The sequence below is a fragment of the Chroicocephalus ridibundus genome, chromosome 4 (assembly GCF_963924245.1).
Source record: "Chroicocephalus ridibundus chromosome 4, bChrRid1.1, whole genome shotgun sequence".
NCBI lineage: Eukaryota > Metazoa > Chordata > Aves > Charadriiformes > Laridae > Chroicocephalus > Chroicocephalus ridibundus.
In genome coordinates this window covers 68,222,049-68,238,784 of record NC_086287.1, presented here as the reverse complement: position 1 = coordinate 68,238,784, position 16,736 = coordinate 68,222,049, and the positions used below count along the sequence as shown (strand labels likewise).

At 45.8% G+C, this 16,736-nt stretch overlaps 1 long non-coding RNA gene across 1 annotated transcript; it reads left to right on the top strand.

The window, feature by feature from the left end:
• Positions 1-6,479: 6,479 nt before the first annotated feature.
• LOC134514631 (uncharacterized) lies at positions 6,480-16,500 on the top strand. Its single transcript, XR_010070759.1, has 3 exons — positions 6,480-6,711; positions 8,382-8,672; positions 14,617-16,500. It is a non-coding gene; the product is annotated as an uncharacterized LOC134514631 (long non-coding RNA).
• Positions 16,501-16,736: the final 236 nt, after the last annotated feature.

Sequence of the window (16,736 nt, the reverse complement as noted above, 5' to 3'; positions counted from 1 at the left end):
CCAAGGACAAATGTTTCCCGGGGAATTTAAGAAACCAATTAGATGGCTTTATCACCGCCGTTTCGTGGCGGTGTGCTCTCTCTCTGGCCACGTCCCTTGCTATTAATAAGGTAGAAGTGACCAGCTTTGGAGCGCACACGGATTCATAAATCCTGCTCAGTAGTGCTGGAGCTGCTGAATACACAGGTGTCTGATTTGGAAACCGCTTTTGTTATCAAGAGGAGAGAAGAGCAGTGGTTTAAGGTCTGCAAAACCTCTAGAGCTTCACCAATTTTATTTTTTTTCAGAGAGTTGAGGCTTTCCAGGAGCATCGCTTTTTGTCTTTATTACTGTCTGGCAACATGCGTAGTTGCAACGATCCCAAAGCTGCAGAAGGGATGAGCTCCAGACAACGTCACCAGCAGCATCTGTCATCTTTTAGTCACTCTGGCTGAACACACCAGGAGCCTTCCATGTAATCCAGACTGACAGTCCAAAACCATCTTTTGAAATGGGGTCTGTATTATTTGTTCATGCATTTTTGCTCTGGATTTTCTCAAATTCCCATTAGCAAACACTCGAGCCCTTAAGTTTGCTTGACTAAATAAACGTTTGGCTCTGCAAAGCCCCTGGCGCACATTACAAGGCTATTTTACCTTCCTATACACCCTGCTCATTAATACGTTTAGCCGCAAGGTTCCCAGGAAAGGGCTGGTACCTGGGTAGTTTCAGAAAGAACAGAGGCTGTAAAACCGTTCCCACTTCCCATTGTAGAGCTAGTTGCAAAAAGATGGATGTTTTCCTTTTTATTTAATTTCTTTTACCTCTTACAGCTGCAGCAGAGAAAAGTACCTAAGCTGGCTTAATAGACGGCTTTCTAAATGCTAACTCGGTAACAAATTTGATCTCACCTCTGAATGCAGGAAACAACGGGGTCCTTGGCATCAGGCGGTTTTTCTGTTATTATCGAGAGGATCTGGCTGTGAGCGGGTACACACGGTAAGCGCCGCGAATACACCGGGTCAGGAGATGGTCTTTGCTGCACGAAAATCCCTGTTTAAATAAAACAGAGAAGTAGTGGGTGCAAAGACCACCAGCCAAGCACGGGGGAGACTGGGCATGGTGTTCAAGGTACAGCCTGGTGCTCAGTCACTTGGGCCACCAACTTCCCTGAGAATAAGCCCAGGGACAGTCAAATTGCGCTGGCTTTAACTCTCCTGCCAGCTGATGTGGATGGCGGGGATCATTTTGCGCTATTTCTCATGCTTGAGCTTCAGGGACCAAAGTCCTGCGTACAGAAGACTTGCAAAACTGTGGTCCCGGGAAAGTTTTCGTGATCCTAATTGGTTTTTCTAAGATGCCCAAGTACAGAGTATTAGGTATGTGCAAAATTAACAGAAACGTCACGCGCTTCAATTAATTCAAACTTACATGAGCAATAAATGCATCATTTGCATTATTACTAACACATACAATTTAGAGGCATGTTTGGATATGAATCTAACATGATAGCTTTAGTAAGTTAATTAGATAATTGCTAAACATACTAATTGATTTTTAATTACAGAGAGTGAAGCTCGCAGCGGAGCCAAGACTGGCAGACTTCTCTGTCATTAGAGAACAAAAGCAACGCTTCAGCATCCCCAGACTCAGACGTGTCCTCTTTTCTGTACCTTCTTCTCCAAGGCTTTTACAAACCCACCGAGATTTCCCCATCCTCTGATGTGACCTCGCCTCAAGCCGGGAACCCAAGGTGTTGCCGCCACGGAGAGGGGGGTGACTCCTCTAGTCCCACCAAGGAGGGCTGACTTTGGGCGTTCGGCCTCACCAGGGGAGCAGGGCATTGCCTCACCTCCCACCGCCGCGGCCTCGCCCCCCGAGGGAGGTGGGCACCCCCAGGGAGGATGCACAGCTCTCCTCGAACCTGCCCGCGGTGCCAAGGGTACCTGTTTAGAAAGGATCAAAATCACCATAGAAACAAAGCAGCTGCTGTCTGTTGGTAGTAGTCTATATTATTTATAAAGTCCTTTCTTTTATTTGCCACCAATGTCCTGAAGGTCTGCAAGCCCATCTTTGTGCCACCTTTGCTTTGGCAGTCACCCCAATGAGATTTTTTCCAGGGACCAAGAGCAAGGCGCTCGATTCACGCTCCTCACGCATGAAATTCTCCCCTGGCTGCGCTGTTATCTATGCAAGAAACACACTTATTTAAAAACAGCTCAAAGGCTCTGCCTTTTGCATTGCTCTGTGTGCATTTGACCGTGAGATGTCACATTATTTTCACCTGTACTTGTTCAATAGAACCCTGAAATCACGGCACAAGAGCAGTTTTAGAAACAAAGGGAGCTTTTGATCTTGACAGGGTTTGTAGCAAGAGGGACCTGAAGAAGAACATCTGTTCCACCACCTTCCTCTGCAACCCCTGCCTGACCAAAACTCTGCAGCACATCAGAGTCAGCTTACTCGTTCCACAGCAGAAAGAAACAGTCACCTATTTCCTTCTTATGAACCGAAGAGCATGGTCTGAGGCCAAGACAGCCCAAGGGCTGGCCGAAGAGAAAGACCTCTTCAGTCCAAAGTGCCTGGGACTGGCCAGCGGGCAGGAGAGCGCCGGTAGCCAGGCTGTGTGGGCAGGATCATGGCTTGAAGGGCTTTCAAGCTTGACTCATCCCTGGTGAGCAGATGAGTCTGGCTCTGGTTCACCCATGAGAGGTGGAGTGCATCAGACAGAAGCTGATAACGGCATCCTGTATTTCTGGCTAACAAAAGCCAGTTGCTGATAGTCCCTATCTGCCACAGAGGTGACAGGAGATGCACACACAGGAAAAGCACGAGGCACAGAGAGAGCGTGGACAGAGGAAAGGGGAGAAAATTTGCTTGGGCTTGTGCAGTTTCAGGGCAAAAAATAAATAAGGAATCTAATGCTAAATATTGAGACTGCTGCAAAGTTCTCCAAAGCGCCAAGAATCTGTGTGGAGGAACATCTCTAAATAAAAATGTCATTCTCTTCAAGACATAAACCAAATCTCTGGCGGGAGCATCTCTGGACCAGCAGAGCGCCCTCCAGAGGGGGCAGAAGCCCCCACCCTAAATGGAGCCTAATTCCCAGTGTCCTTAACACTCCTTAAGATTGCTCCAGGCTATATCCTCCCTCCATCCTACTTAGCCTGTGAACGAGATTCAGGAGGCGAAACCAGGGCTCTTCTCCTTCCTCAGCTCCCCAACGCATAGCAGAAGTAGAGCTGTTGGCTGTCATGGTGTCCAAGCCAATGCAGGGAACGGGGCGTCTTGAGGTGTGTATTTGCTCCAAGCAAACAGGTGAGATTGGACGGTTCTGGAAAAGGAATCCTTCTGGCACGTACTGGGATGGCGTAAAGCCTTGGCATCTGAATTTCACAGATGCGTTCAGGGCAGCTCTCGCACAGCACGGGAAGCCACCTGAGAACGCACCTACTTTTCCTTTACAAATGTGGCATTTCCGGGCTCGTTTGTGCTAGACCAAGAGAGATGATGAAACTACTGAGAAGCTACATAAAAGATTTGGGGAGGCCTGATTACTGCACACATCTGAGACTTGAAATACATCTTAAAACATATTACTCCAATACTGCAGCCACATCCAAGAAGGCAAATTTCTAACAGTATATTGGCAGGCTATTTCTTTTACTTCATACTTCAAAAAATTATGTTTCCAGAGAAAGCTCTCAAGTGCAAGAATCCAATATTCATGTCCCAGGAACATTTTTCTCAGTCTCATGTAAAAAGATTTCTTTCCAGTAAGATTTCTCCCAGCTAAGTGCCTTGGAGGAATATCCAGTGGAAATGCCAGGCATCGGTTCTCAAATTACACGTAGCCTTTCCTTTGGCTCCCAGTTCCCCCCATGACAACCCCAAATCCCCATCCGTGCATACTCCAGACCAGTCAGCACCAGTTCAGCCACACGGATGAGCTGGTGCGCGTGTCTTGAGGTTAGATCTTTCTGATCAGCCACCAAAACTACCCTCCGATAAAATGATTCATCCCATGCACTGTCTCATCAAGTAAAAAGAGATGAACGTGACTTTGACAGGGAATTTAAAGGCTCGGTGCTGCCCTCATTTCGCCACCCCGGGCTGCAGGATCCCTCCTGTTGGAAAGCTTGCTTATGCTATAGCCTGCAAGGGTATGCCATGGCATAGCCTCAAGTAATTCATATCAACCCAGACTTCAGTGGCCGGAAAGGAAACTCAGCCAAGATGTTTGTCTGTAGCTAAAACGGTGACTGAAAGTACAAAAAATAAAAGGTTCAGGTAACATCCCAGGCCCTACCGAGACTGGTGCTTTAATTCTTTTATTCTGTATCACTCTAGCATCCATCCACGTCAGTATTTTCCCTGGCATTCACTACACCATACTGCCACTGTCCAGGCACTTCCCTCTTCCTGTTTCACCCTGCCTGGGTCGTGACTGAACATTTGTATTTACGTAAATATAACACCCTTATGAAAACAAATCCTTACTTGTGAACAAAGCAAACTAAATCAGCCGAGGCTCAAATGCTGCATTTTACCTCGAGCTATGGGATCGATCAACAGAAAGCAGGATGGAAAATGATGCTCCAGACTGTTCCTCGGTGCTGTTTGAACCCTTGAGACTCATTGCACAGCTGTGTAGCAAAAACACACACCCATATTTCATCCTCCCCCTTCCACCTCTGTAGTAAACACCATTTACCAAAAGCTTGTTTTTAGCTCCCTTTCTTCCAAACCCTGCGTGCAGCATGTATGATAACTTGCTCTCTTCTTCATCTTTTTGGCCACACGTCTTTCCCGAGCCTCTCTAAGCTCAGCCCGCTAGAGCTCGACACCGAGGTCTGATCACATCCACATTTCACACTACAGCATCCTGCGATGCGTGGGTGCAGTGGCTGGTGACAGGGTGTCCTGCTCAGCCACCACACCAGGGATGCTCTGCGTTGGGGGAGTGGGTTTGCAGACAATCACATGTAAAAACAGCAAAGCAGTTAGGAACAGAGAAAGCAGATTCCTGTGATTCGACATGAAAACGACTGATTTATGCTAGTTGAGGGGTAATAGTTTTTGACTGGAAGAGGGGAGATTGAGATGAGATCTGAGGAAGAAATTCTTGGCTGTGAGGGTGGTGAGCCCCTGGCCCAGGTTGCCCAGAGAAGCTGTGGCTGCCCCATCCCTGGAGGTGTTCAAGGCCAGGTTGGATGGGGCTTGGAGCAACCTGGTCTGGAGGGAGGTGTCCCTTCCCAGGGCAGGGGATGAGACTAAATATCCTTTTAATATCCCTTCCAATCCAAACTATTCTATGATTTGCTGGCACTATGTGCAAGCAACACATTTCCTGACAATTCCCCCTTCCACGGGAAAACGCCGGGTCTGGCACAGCAGAAACCCCAGCCACACAGGGTGGCTTGGCACGGCTCTTTGTCACTCTGCGAGCAGGGGCGAGTGCAGCTGGATAGGGTTTTTTTAAAGCTATAGTTGAATAAAAATAAGCATTCATACCTCGGGAAGCCCAGGGACATGGGGGCTGATGGAAGGACGAGGCGCAGCAGCGAGTTAACGCAGCGGGATCTGCTGCAGCTCTGCTGCGGGAAACGAGAGGAACATCCACAGCAAAAGCACACGGTCACTGTCCCCAGCCCATGCACTGCCACAGTGAGGGGACGCAGAGCACCTCCTACCCCTTTAATTCCCTTTCTGGTCTTAAAAAAGACAAGTTAAAGTGACAATCAAATGGACCGCCTGTGGTTTACCTATTCCCTAAGCACTTTTAGATGAGGTGGCCACACGAGTGATGCTCTGCTGGTGGGAGGGGGGATGAGATGGGAAATTAAGACTTGGGTGGGGGTAAGGGGGGCAATGCCAAAAGGGCTCCACCATGCAGCTGAAATCACAAGACAGTCAAAGCTTATTACAGCAAAAATAAGGGCTGTTTCAGAAGTCTTCAGCAAAAATATTATTTCCACCTCAAGGGAAATCCTTTTGCTTTCTTTTACAGAAGACAGTTCCCTAAGACCTGGCTTTATATATAGGAATGATGTCTTAGCAGTCTTTCTTCTCTGTTTTAGTTTTGTTTGCCTTGTTCACGTTTTTTATTCTTTCTTTTCCTTCAGAACAACCCACTGCTTTTTGGAGCTTTTGCAGTGAGAGGACTGTTTGGGCAGAGACCCAGCACATACCATGCCAGAGGAGCAGTGCCCCAGGAAATGGCTGGCAACACAGAACCAAAAAATGCAGAAAAGAACAGTTTTATATATCTTATTTGAAATTCTGTCCCACTATGGCAATGGGAGCTTTGAGCATTGGCTTCAATGAGAATGGGATTTCAACTTCAGTCTGTAAAAGCCAGCATTTGGATTATTAAAACCCTTGTGCCACTCACAGGGCTGTTATAAATTGCAAGCAAGGCTGCCTTTACTGATGAATGAACTGCAGAAGGATTTATTGAGACAAGGTCTGAAACTCTGGCCGCTTGGCTGAACCGCCTGGATCACGCTCTGCTCGTGCTCAAAACCCTCATCGTCCCCACCAGATCCCTGCCAAATGCCAAAGGTACGGGATTCATTTGACCACCCAGACTGTGCCGAGAGTGCTGTTGGGAAAGGAGATCATTCAGCGCACCCTGGGACATGCCGAGGCATTCGCACGGAGGATCACACAGGTTTTGAAGGCAGGAAAGCCCTGAAGAAAGGAAACCCACCGTGTCCTGCAACACCAGAGGTAAGCCCACCAGGTAACGTGTATGCAGGATGCCTCAGAGAATTGCCTGAGTGCGAGGGACTTCCACCTGTTCTTTCAGAAAACTGAGCCAGAAAAAAGACCTCAATATTGTAATTTTGTTTCAGCAATATCAGATGAATGGCCTCAAGTTGCGCCAGGGGAGGTTTAGACTGGATATTCGGAAAAAATTTTCCACTGAAAGAGTTATTAAGCATTGGAACAAGCTGCTCAGGGAAGGGGTTGAGGCACCATCCCTGGAGGTATTTAAAAGATGGGTAGACACAGTGCTTAGAGATATGGTTTAGTGAGGGTTTTTGTCAGAGTTAGGTTGATGGTTGGACTCGATGATGTGAAAGGTCCCCTCGAACCTAGGTGATTATATGGTTCTATGCAACTTCTAGAGAGTTTACTGATGCTTCTGGATAGATGCTGGCAGATGGAACTGTTATTTCTTTAATATTTTCCTGCAGTGTTTGCTCTCAACTACTGGCATGGCAACGCGTTAAATATCATACGGGTAGAGGAGACAGGAAATACGTAAAGAGTTTGTAACTAGAGCAGAAAGTGCGAATTGCCAACGTGGGTCAGAGGAGGTTCCCCCGGCCCAGCCTTGCTGCTAGCAGCGGCTGGCTGAGGGGATTGAGGAAGGGATGGTGCCCCATGATGGCCCTCAGCACACCCTCCCAACCTCCAGCACTCCTGTCTAACACCCTCCTCGACCGGGGGTTGTACCTGAATCTTTACTTTTAGTTAATGACAGGTTCATTAACATACCTCAAGCAGGGCATGTTGTTACTACCATTGAATAGCTGTAGAAGACCGAGGCTCACACAACCTTTCTCCTTTCCCAAATAAGCCCTCCCAAGCCTTAGTGTTAGACCACATCAGTGAAAAACACCTGAAATGATTAAGCACTGCCTAGCTTTTGGATCTCAAAAAACGTTGGCAGCGAAGTACGGAAAAGCTTTCTGGCAGCCTCAGCTAGAGACCAGCGTACACTCTATATTCATTAATGAACCGCGAGTACAACAAAATAACAGATCCGCTCTTTTCTCCTCTTAAATGCTGCCAGGAAGATTGATAAAACGGATGAGAGATTTATTTAGGGCAATATAGTTCATGTAGCGATCCACGCGCGGGGAAGCTGAGCGTCTAAATACAGCTGAGTACGTGGCCAGACGTGCCCGGGGAGACGACACAGGTCACCCCTACAAGACTGAAACCTGCCCCCTGAAATCACTGACTCTCAATAAAACACATTCCTAGCCCGCAGGAAAAATAACACGAGTTCGCAGAGTGACACCGTGGCCGACAGGGCCAACAGGACTGGAGGCGGGGGAAGGAGAGAAGCATTTGGTGCGTCGGGCGGAGAGGCGAGGACACGGCCCTTGGCTGGGACACCTCTGCCTCGCTTTCTGCCGAGCCTCCAGGATCCGCTTTGGGCTAAAGCCAAAGAACATTAAAGAGAAGAACTGTAACCGGCTTTGCAGCTCGCGCTCTTGGCATAGAGGACACTTCTTGACAAGGCTGAAAAATTTACACTCACTGGTATTTCTTAACACATTAGGATTGCAAAGGTCACTGCCTGGAGCTGGTAGGCCTTTTGGTTTACCTCTTTAATGCTTGTTTTTCACATGTTGGTGTTTTGTGGTTTTTTTTTTTCTCTCCAGCTATAACGAACAGTATTTCAGAGGAAAGGGTCCCACTGGTCACCAGTCCCCATTTGTCATGGACACCCAGGAGGATGCATAGCCAACGTGAGAGCCCAGTGCTCTGCAGGCCACTAAAGAGCTCCTATGATGGGTGTGTGCGACCCCAGCAAAGGAATGAGACAGATCCAGGATGCAAACATGGAGAGATGAAAGCTTAAGGCACGGTGAATGAAACAGAGGAGACCAGAAAGAAGACCCAGGGAAGTCCGTCATTTGGGCCAAGGTCATCCCTGGATGTTGCTTACACAGGTGAGGAAAAATATTATTTTCTCTTTGTATACCCGAGACTGATGTAGCTGAGAATACTGAATACACATCTTGTGCCTTCATTTCTAAAAAGGAGGTTGAAAAATTGGTGTGGAAAAGAACTACAGAAATTACTCAAGGGCTGGGAAAAATGCCACAGGCTGAGAGCTCGATAGGAGAGGAAATGTGATTACACGGGATAAGTACCTCTATGGGGAGAAAAATGCCTGGTACAGGAGGACTCCTTCCATCCTAGGGAAGGCAGAACAGAAAAATTAAAATGAGAAACTAGCCTGAACATCTTAGAAGAGGCAGGAGCTGAGCAGAAGCTTTACCAGGACTGACGGACCTTCCAGCTCCTACACGCAGGACTAGACGCCTCCTGGGTGATAAACTTTAAAGCAGAGAGCCACGAGGTCCCAGCGACCCCTGGGTGAAGCTCTGATATCCAGGGCACTGAGAGGGTGCACCAGGCAGTCTGCTTCCTTCCCAAGTCCTCAACATTTTAAATTGTTATTTACACGGGGAAAACGGTGCACTACAGCAGCTGTAAAACCAGGTAGGGCTGGCGGCTGGGAACAGCCAAGGACCACAGCAAGGAGCTGAGCTTTGCCTGGGGTGATTTATCCTGGCAAGAAGAAACTGTGCAGCTGCTGGTAGCTGAGCTCAGTTACCTCTGTAAGGAACTGCATTTTGATCTTCATCTTCTAACCCACACCCCCAGTAAATTCAGAGCCACAAGAACCAGAGGAGTAGGGTCGAGACTGTCGGTTGCACAATGGAGGTTGTGCAGTTTCTTAGGCTAGGGGCAAAGAAATCCTCTCAGTTTACAACGCTGACCCATCCAGCCCACCAATGAGCAAGAAAAAAGCATCAGTAATTAATGTAACAGCCCAAGGAATGAGCTGAGAAAACAAACCCAACAGCAACACTGGCTCCCTCTGTTACAGAGCTGCTCAGAGTTGGTAAGACACTCATTGATGAGAGAGGAGAGGAGAGTTAAGTTTTTCTTTCTCTGGCTTTTCCTCCTGCGTTATCATCCCGTTACACCTGAGTGGAAAACGTCACAGCCCTGCCTGCTGCTGTACCACTGCTATTAATGATAAAACCCATCACAAATTGTAGCGACAAGTTCTTTTTTCTGTTGACCAGTTGTTTTAAGCAGCTTTTCTACCTGGTTTTTCTTCTCCACTCACCGACATTTCGGCCCCTAAAATCCCTAAGGCAAGAGCTTGTAAAATGCCGACACTCCATGGATCTCCTGAACTCTCATCCCCAGAATGGCTTTTTCAGCTCAGAGGAGAAAACTGTCGTGCTCAAGGTGACTTTTATGCTGAATTTTTGGTGGCACTCAACAGTTGACTGTGTGTGGGTGGGCAAAAGCCTTTCACAAATGCGAGTTGACTGTAAATTCAACATGCACATACCTACACGCGTTCACACAGCCACAATTTTCAACGGGTGAATAACCTTGCTAGGATTTTTCCTCCTCCTCTTCCTTTATTTTCTATGGATTTATTTGGGCAATACCCCCAAAACACACTAAATTATTCATCCCTGAGAAAAGACATAATGAAATAATAATAATAGAAATATGAAAATCCAGCTACTGGCACACGGTGTACAAATAGAAGGCTAGGTTATTTATAGGGGTTATCCTGAACTTTTCCTTTCCTGTTTTCAAGAGCCAAAGCTACAGCAGAGCTGCAATGTTCCGTCCAGTGCAGCGGTGGGGATCTGGCACTCTCACGCTCCCGAGGAGGCTCCCGTGGTGTAAGGTGTTCAAGGTGCAAACTTAAGATTTGCTAGGTGAAACAGCATAAGATGCTAGCGTTTATAATAAAATAAAAATAATGGCACCACCGATATAAAAGGTGCTTTATACAGTACAAACGCACCCTGTTCTTGCTGTTTGGTTGTGCTCCTTGAAACATGTCGCTGACTGCTGGGATAAGAAAACTGCTCGTGAGCACAGAGAGGTGCGAGCCCCTCTGCGGCGCAGCCCGCGCGCAGTGGCCGTCCGTGCCGAGCCCCCCAGGGAATTATTGCTGTAAAAAAAATGGGGCTGTTGTAGTGACTGATCGGCCGCTTAGAATGGTAGATTCATACTAAGGAGTAACGCCACTAACGTAAATAATTTATCACCGAAGGATTTTATTAGAGCTATAAAATAAGCTCCATTGCAAACGTTACAGATTTGTGGAGTTTAGCGGGGCCGTAGGGCAGGCGCACTGCCGCAGCCTGCGCACAGCCCTCCTACCTCACCAGCGAGGGGAGTGGCCCCGAGCTCGCTCCAGAGCTGGAGCGGGACCGTTGGCACAGGCTGATTTACACCAGCAAGGCTGGAAACGTCCCCTGTGTCCTCAAGGTTATTGTCACCGACAGTGATAAACACTGGACAACTAAATGCAAATTGGTGTAAGAACTCAAGAAGAACAGAGTGCTGAAACTCCTAATATTTAAGGTGTTTTGACCAAATGACCATACCCGGCTTTTGCTATGTAGAATCACAGAATCGTTTTGGTTGGAAAAGACCCTTAAGATTTTGTCCAACCGTTACCACTGCCAAAACCACCACTAAATCATGTCCACATGTTTTTTAAATACCCCCAGGGATGGCGACTGCACCACTGCCCTGGGCAGCCTGTTCCAATGCGTGATGACCCTTTCAGTGAAGAAATTTTTCCTGATATCATTGAATCATAGAACGTGTTGGGTTGGAAGGGACCTTTAAAGGTCATCTAGTCCAGCGCCCCTGCAGGAAGCAGGGACGTCTTTAACCAGATCAGAGTGCTCTAATTGCTCATCCATCCTAAACCTCCTCTGGTGCACCGTGAGGCCGTTTCCGCTTGTCCCATTGCCTGTTCCTTGGGAGAAGAGCCCGACTCCCCCTGGCTACCCCCTCCTTTCAGGGAGCTGTAGAGAGCGAGAAGGTCTCCCCTCAGCCTCCTCTTCTCCAGGATGAACACCCCCAGCTCCCTCAGCCGCTCCTCACAAGACTTGTGCTCTACACTACAAGTGCAAGGCTCTTTCTCTTCCAGTTAAACATTTGGTTTCATTAACCTTAGAATTCTCTTGCTCAATTGCCTCTACAATCATCTCTCACAATAACACTAGTGTCATACTGTAAATTAGGCAATTTTTCATCCATCTGGTTCCTCTAACGCCAAATTTTTGCTACTATCTGGAATACCCTTCCGAGGGGACGCCTCTCCTATTCTTCTTTATAAAACGGATTCATTGGAAATAATTCTGGTTTGACAACTGAGTTCTGATGTCTGAGCCTTAGGGCTCATTTTTAATTGCTGCAATTTTTCCATTTGTTAGCGATACCTACTCTAAATGTTTGTAAAATCCATTAATTTGTCAAAGGAAAAATAATACCCTAATATGTCTTTCCCCACTAAATTCCTATCATGTGACTTGTGATTCTCCAGTACGGACTAAACTTTTAATAGAGAAATTGGATATAGTAGCTTCCTATATTTTGTATTTAAAAAAAAAAAATAAATAAAAAATGTAATGGAAGTATTTGAATTCCCACACTAGAGTTCTGCATAATTGTCTGATTTTGGCATGAGACCTTTGGGTAAAGCTCTTAAACACAGAATCATACTCAAAATCTGTCCATCCAAACAAATTAAAAATCAGGGCTGCTGAGAAAGAAATTCTTCAGTCAACCTCAATAAAATATTTTACCATTCAGGAACAGGTTCCTTCCAATCCCAATGTTTAACAGCTATCTTATTCAATGGCACTTAGGGTTAATAAACCTTCAGAAACTAGGTTTAAATATCAACACTTCTTTTAACCCTGCTAAATTCTTAACTTCCTACATCAGCTACTCATATAATCCAAACTGGTACTCCGTGCAGTGTTGAGCAAACACCTCTGTTTCTTCATTTTTTAACCAGGTCTAATATATTTAACAGCAGGTGCTTGGGTGGGTTTTTTTCCCCTTCCACGCAAGGTTTGCGGTTCCAAGATCACTAATCTTGGATCCATAAACGACTGCTTTATGCAGATATGGAACATTCAGATGGCACCCATGACAGAGAGTATTTGCCCATTTTCTGCTTTCCCGAGAGATTTATGAAGGCAGCAGGAAGAAGAGTGCACATGATGCAGGCACAAGGTCAAATATGCTTTAAGAAGTGATGAGAGCCAGTTTATACAAGATGAGCAGTTTTACATCCTGGGGCCACAATATTTTCATTTGGTACCGACGGTCCTTAAGTCAAATATAACCATGGTCTCATTCCCTCTCTAGATCATACCAAACTTCCGTCTTGAATTACCATCTTATACCGCATGGAGCTGTGAACGCGTGCCCATGCTATTGGCATTTATTTGTCTGGTCTTTTCTTCCTGGTGTACACAAGCAGGGGAAGCCAGGAATAGGAATACCTATTTATCAAAGAAAGGAACAGGAAAATAGTAAAAACAAGGGGGAATAACAAAAAAAAAAAAAAAAAAAAAAAAAAGAGGCTATTATCTAAAGCAGAGAATTTCTGATATTCTTCCATTTTGCTTGGTCAAACTGAAACCTGCAGAATGGAGGAGGTAGCTGCATTTACATAAACTATTCCAGTAACAGAAATAATCTGGGATTAACGCAACACTGGAAGCTGCCCTGGCATCACCAGCACACTGTCCTGCGCAGGAAACTCTGTACCATCCTCTACAGCGTGAATGCTACTGCACAATAATGTCTCGTCATCAGAAAAACCATTTCAAAGAGTAGCCGGAAAAATTTTCTGCCTAATCAACAGGTTTATTAAAAAAATAATAAAATAAATCATTTCTGGAGATTTAACAAGTTCCTAAATCCATTGCTACCCCAAGGCTCTCTCAAGCGGTACCCCAAATTCCAGCACTTCATTTGTCACTGTGAAAATAATAAACTAAAAAATAGATACCTTATACATCTCTCATATCCATACTTCTTAACTTAAGCTTTGATTGTTGCAGTCTGCTTTAGGTGAAAAAGCACACAGGAAATGTAACAGAGGGGAGTATTTTAACTCCTGGCATTGTAGTATTTTCTTAATTATGCTGGGATTTATCATGATTTTTCAATGTATTTATAGACTCTGATTAAAGAAAAATACACAGAATATCATCTGTAATTTCATTTCAGCTGAACAGTGAGAATTAATTCTGAAGGTCTATAGCAATACCTGCCTTCTAAGTAGAAGATGAGCCAGAATCCTGGTGTAAATCAGGAGCCATCCAGCTCTGGAACACACTGGGGTGCAAAGTCAGAGTTCAGTGGTTTCAAACAATGGTTGCTTTTCTTCCAATGCCGTTGCCATTTTCAATCCCTAATAGCTAAAATGGCAGTTTAGGACAGGGAAAATTTTTCATAGAATGGAAAATTACACACAGACTGCAGAATAATAATAATGGTATTTAGGGCTTACAGCACGTAATGCTTCACATTTTCAAAGCACCGTGTTTACGAGTGTCAACTCAAGACAGAAATATGATGCCTTAGGTCTGTTAAGCTCTATTTAACTCCTCCAGATACTACTAACATGTCCCATAGCTCCTGTCCAGCTCTGGCCTGGTCTGGCCCAAGCCAGCACAGAGGTGCAGAGAGAAGGTGAGTTTTGCAGCACTGGGGTCTCACCATGCCATTTCAAACGGCATCGGTATTCAGAAACGAAGAAAGGAAAGATTAATTCATGCAGAAGGAAGAGCTGCGATACCTAAAACAGTCCTTTCAACGGGAATTGTGGCACATGAACCCTCGTTCTTGATGAACTACAGAATTCATATTATCCATGGTCATCAACATGGCCCAGGAACACCAGCTCACAAACAGTTCCCCAACATGTGCTGGTTTTACAGCCTGATGGAGCTGCTGATCGTGTGTAGAAAAAAATATTTGAATTATTTAATGTATTATTTGCATTATTTAATACAAGTTGCCATCTCCACTCAGGGAACAGTCAGTGACTCAAGTCACAGAAGACCGCGCAGCAGAACCAAGTCAAGTCACCGCAGAAAATCCCTTGGCCACGTGAAAATACCTACGGAGCCTCCTAACGCAGAGGAGAACCTCTCCATCTGCCCTCACACCAGGGGATCCGAGATTGGCAGGATTTACTCGTTTCTGCACTCTGTACTGGATACACAAACACCACTTTGTCCTTCAAGCTCCTTTCCCTGCCGCACACGTTGGTCTGTACGCAGCCATCATTACATACCACCCATGGATTCAAGACAGGGCGCAACACCGGATTCCCACAGATATGTTTCTGTTAAATACTGATGAGGAGGGGCAGCAGCCAGGTCGGGTCTGAAGGTCCTACTAATACAGATGGGCTGGAAACTGAGTGTAACTGAAGGGGTCCCAGCCCTTCACACCAACAGTCCAGCAAACTCAAAACTCCTCTCAAGCATGAACTGAATATCCAAATGCCTCCTTTCACACTGCCAGACGCAGACTACCTCAGAGGAGGAAATCCATTAATGCAATTGAGACAAGCTAGGAAGAAAAGTTTTAGAAAAAAACCACCACTGCCTACTGAAGAGTTGTTTTGCTGTTACATTAAGAGTATGCCCGTAGCCCGTCTGAGCAGAACATCTCCTGAACACCATCGCATCTTTCCCCGTTGCTTCACATGATCAGAAATTGCAGTGTGGCCATGTTTACCCCACTCAAACGCTGGATGAGGACATGCCCAGGACACTAGACAGTCCCAGCAGTACACAGCTTTCCAGGCATGCTGCCTGATGTACCAATCGTCTAAGGCTGGAATAAGTTTTTGGATGTCAGGATGTGGTGTCCCACCTAAGCCAGCATCTCTCCTGACCACGTCATCATCTATAGAAGCAGTGAACCTGGTCTTGGGTGGCTAGGGAGATGAGACGGGAGAGGCTTCGAGAGCTTTAGAAGGCTGAAAAGGAAGATGTGTACTACAAATATCAGTTTCTTCATCCTTAGAAATACAGAAGTCAGTCTGTACTCCCCTTTGATTGCAGCAGGAGAGGCCGAGGGCTGCAAACATTGCACTTCATCCTGACAGCAGCAGCCGGACAACGTTTGCACATCCGACTCCTGATGGAGGAGGGCAGGGAGCGGGCACGGGGCAGGAGTAATCACACTGCCAGCGTTTGATATTGCTTCTGCAGAGAAAGGGGAGAGGTCACTACGAGTTTAATCCCAGCACAGAGGAAGGATATTCACGTTCACATATCAGAAAAAGCACATTAATGCTATTTACAGACCCTTGCCACTGTAAAACCGCAGATGCGACTCAGTGGACTCATGTCTTCTAACGCGCGGGCTAAATCTATGTTCACCAAAGTAATGACAGTTTCTTTCCCAGCGTGCAGAGGACTGTACGAGATCCACTATGTCTCCTTTTCCCTGCAGTGTAATATTTAAAAATGGGAACCAAGGCCTAAGCAACAAGCATCATCCTTACTCCTGGCTGCTCATTAGAAAAGGCCATTTTTATTTTTTTTTGAAGTATCAGGTACTTACATAATTACATCACACAGAGCAGAAAATGAAAAATAATTCGAAATACTCCATCTACCAGGCCTACATACTTTAAGCCATCTCCATGCTTTTCCTATTTTAGTTCTCTAAAGAAGAAAAAGGAAAAGCTCAACCCAACCATCTCGCAGAAGCCATATAACTCCCTTTGCATTGCATGAAGATTTGGGGGATCATTTAAGTTGATTTTGATATATAACCTCATTGCTGGGATCTGATTTATTTTGCACTGCAGAATGGAACGAAAGTTCTTGAAGGCTGTGAATGTTCAGATAGAAAAAAACCCAAATAAATAAATAAATGAAGCTCTAACCCCAATCTGTATCTCGAACCACTTCACTGGTGTCTGCAAATACAACAGTCGCGTAGCAGAAATATGTATAACACGAAGGCAATATTCCCTCCTAACTTCTTCATGCTGGAAGTCAACCTCTATTAGTCAAGGTCAGCAGGCCAGATCCAGCCTTCAGGTCCTCTAAAAAAAAAAAAAAAAAAAAAAAAAAAAAAAAAGTCTTTAATTCTGGCAAATTGGAATTAGGGCTGGAGTGTAGCAAGAC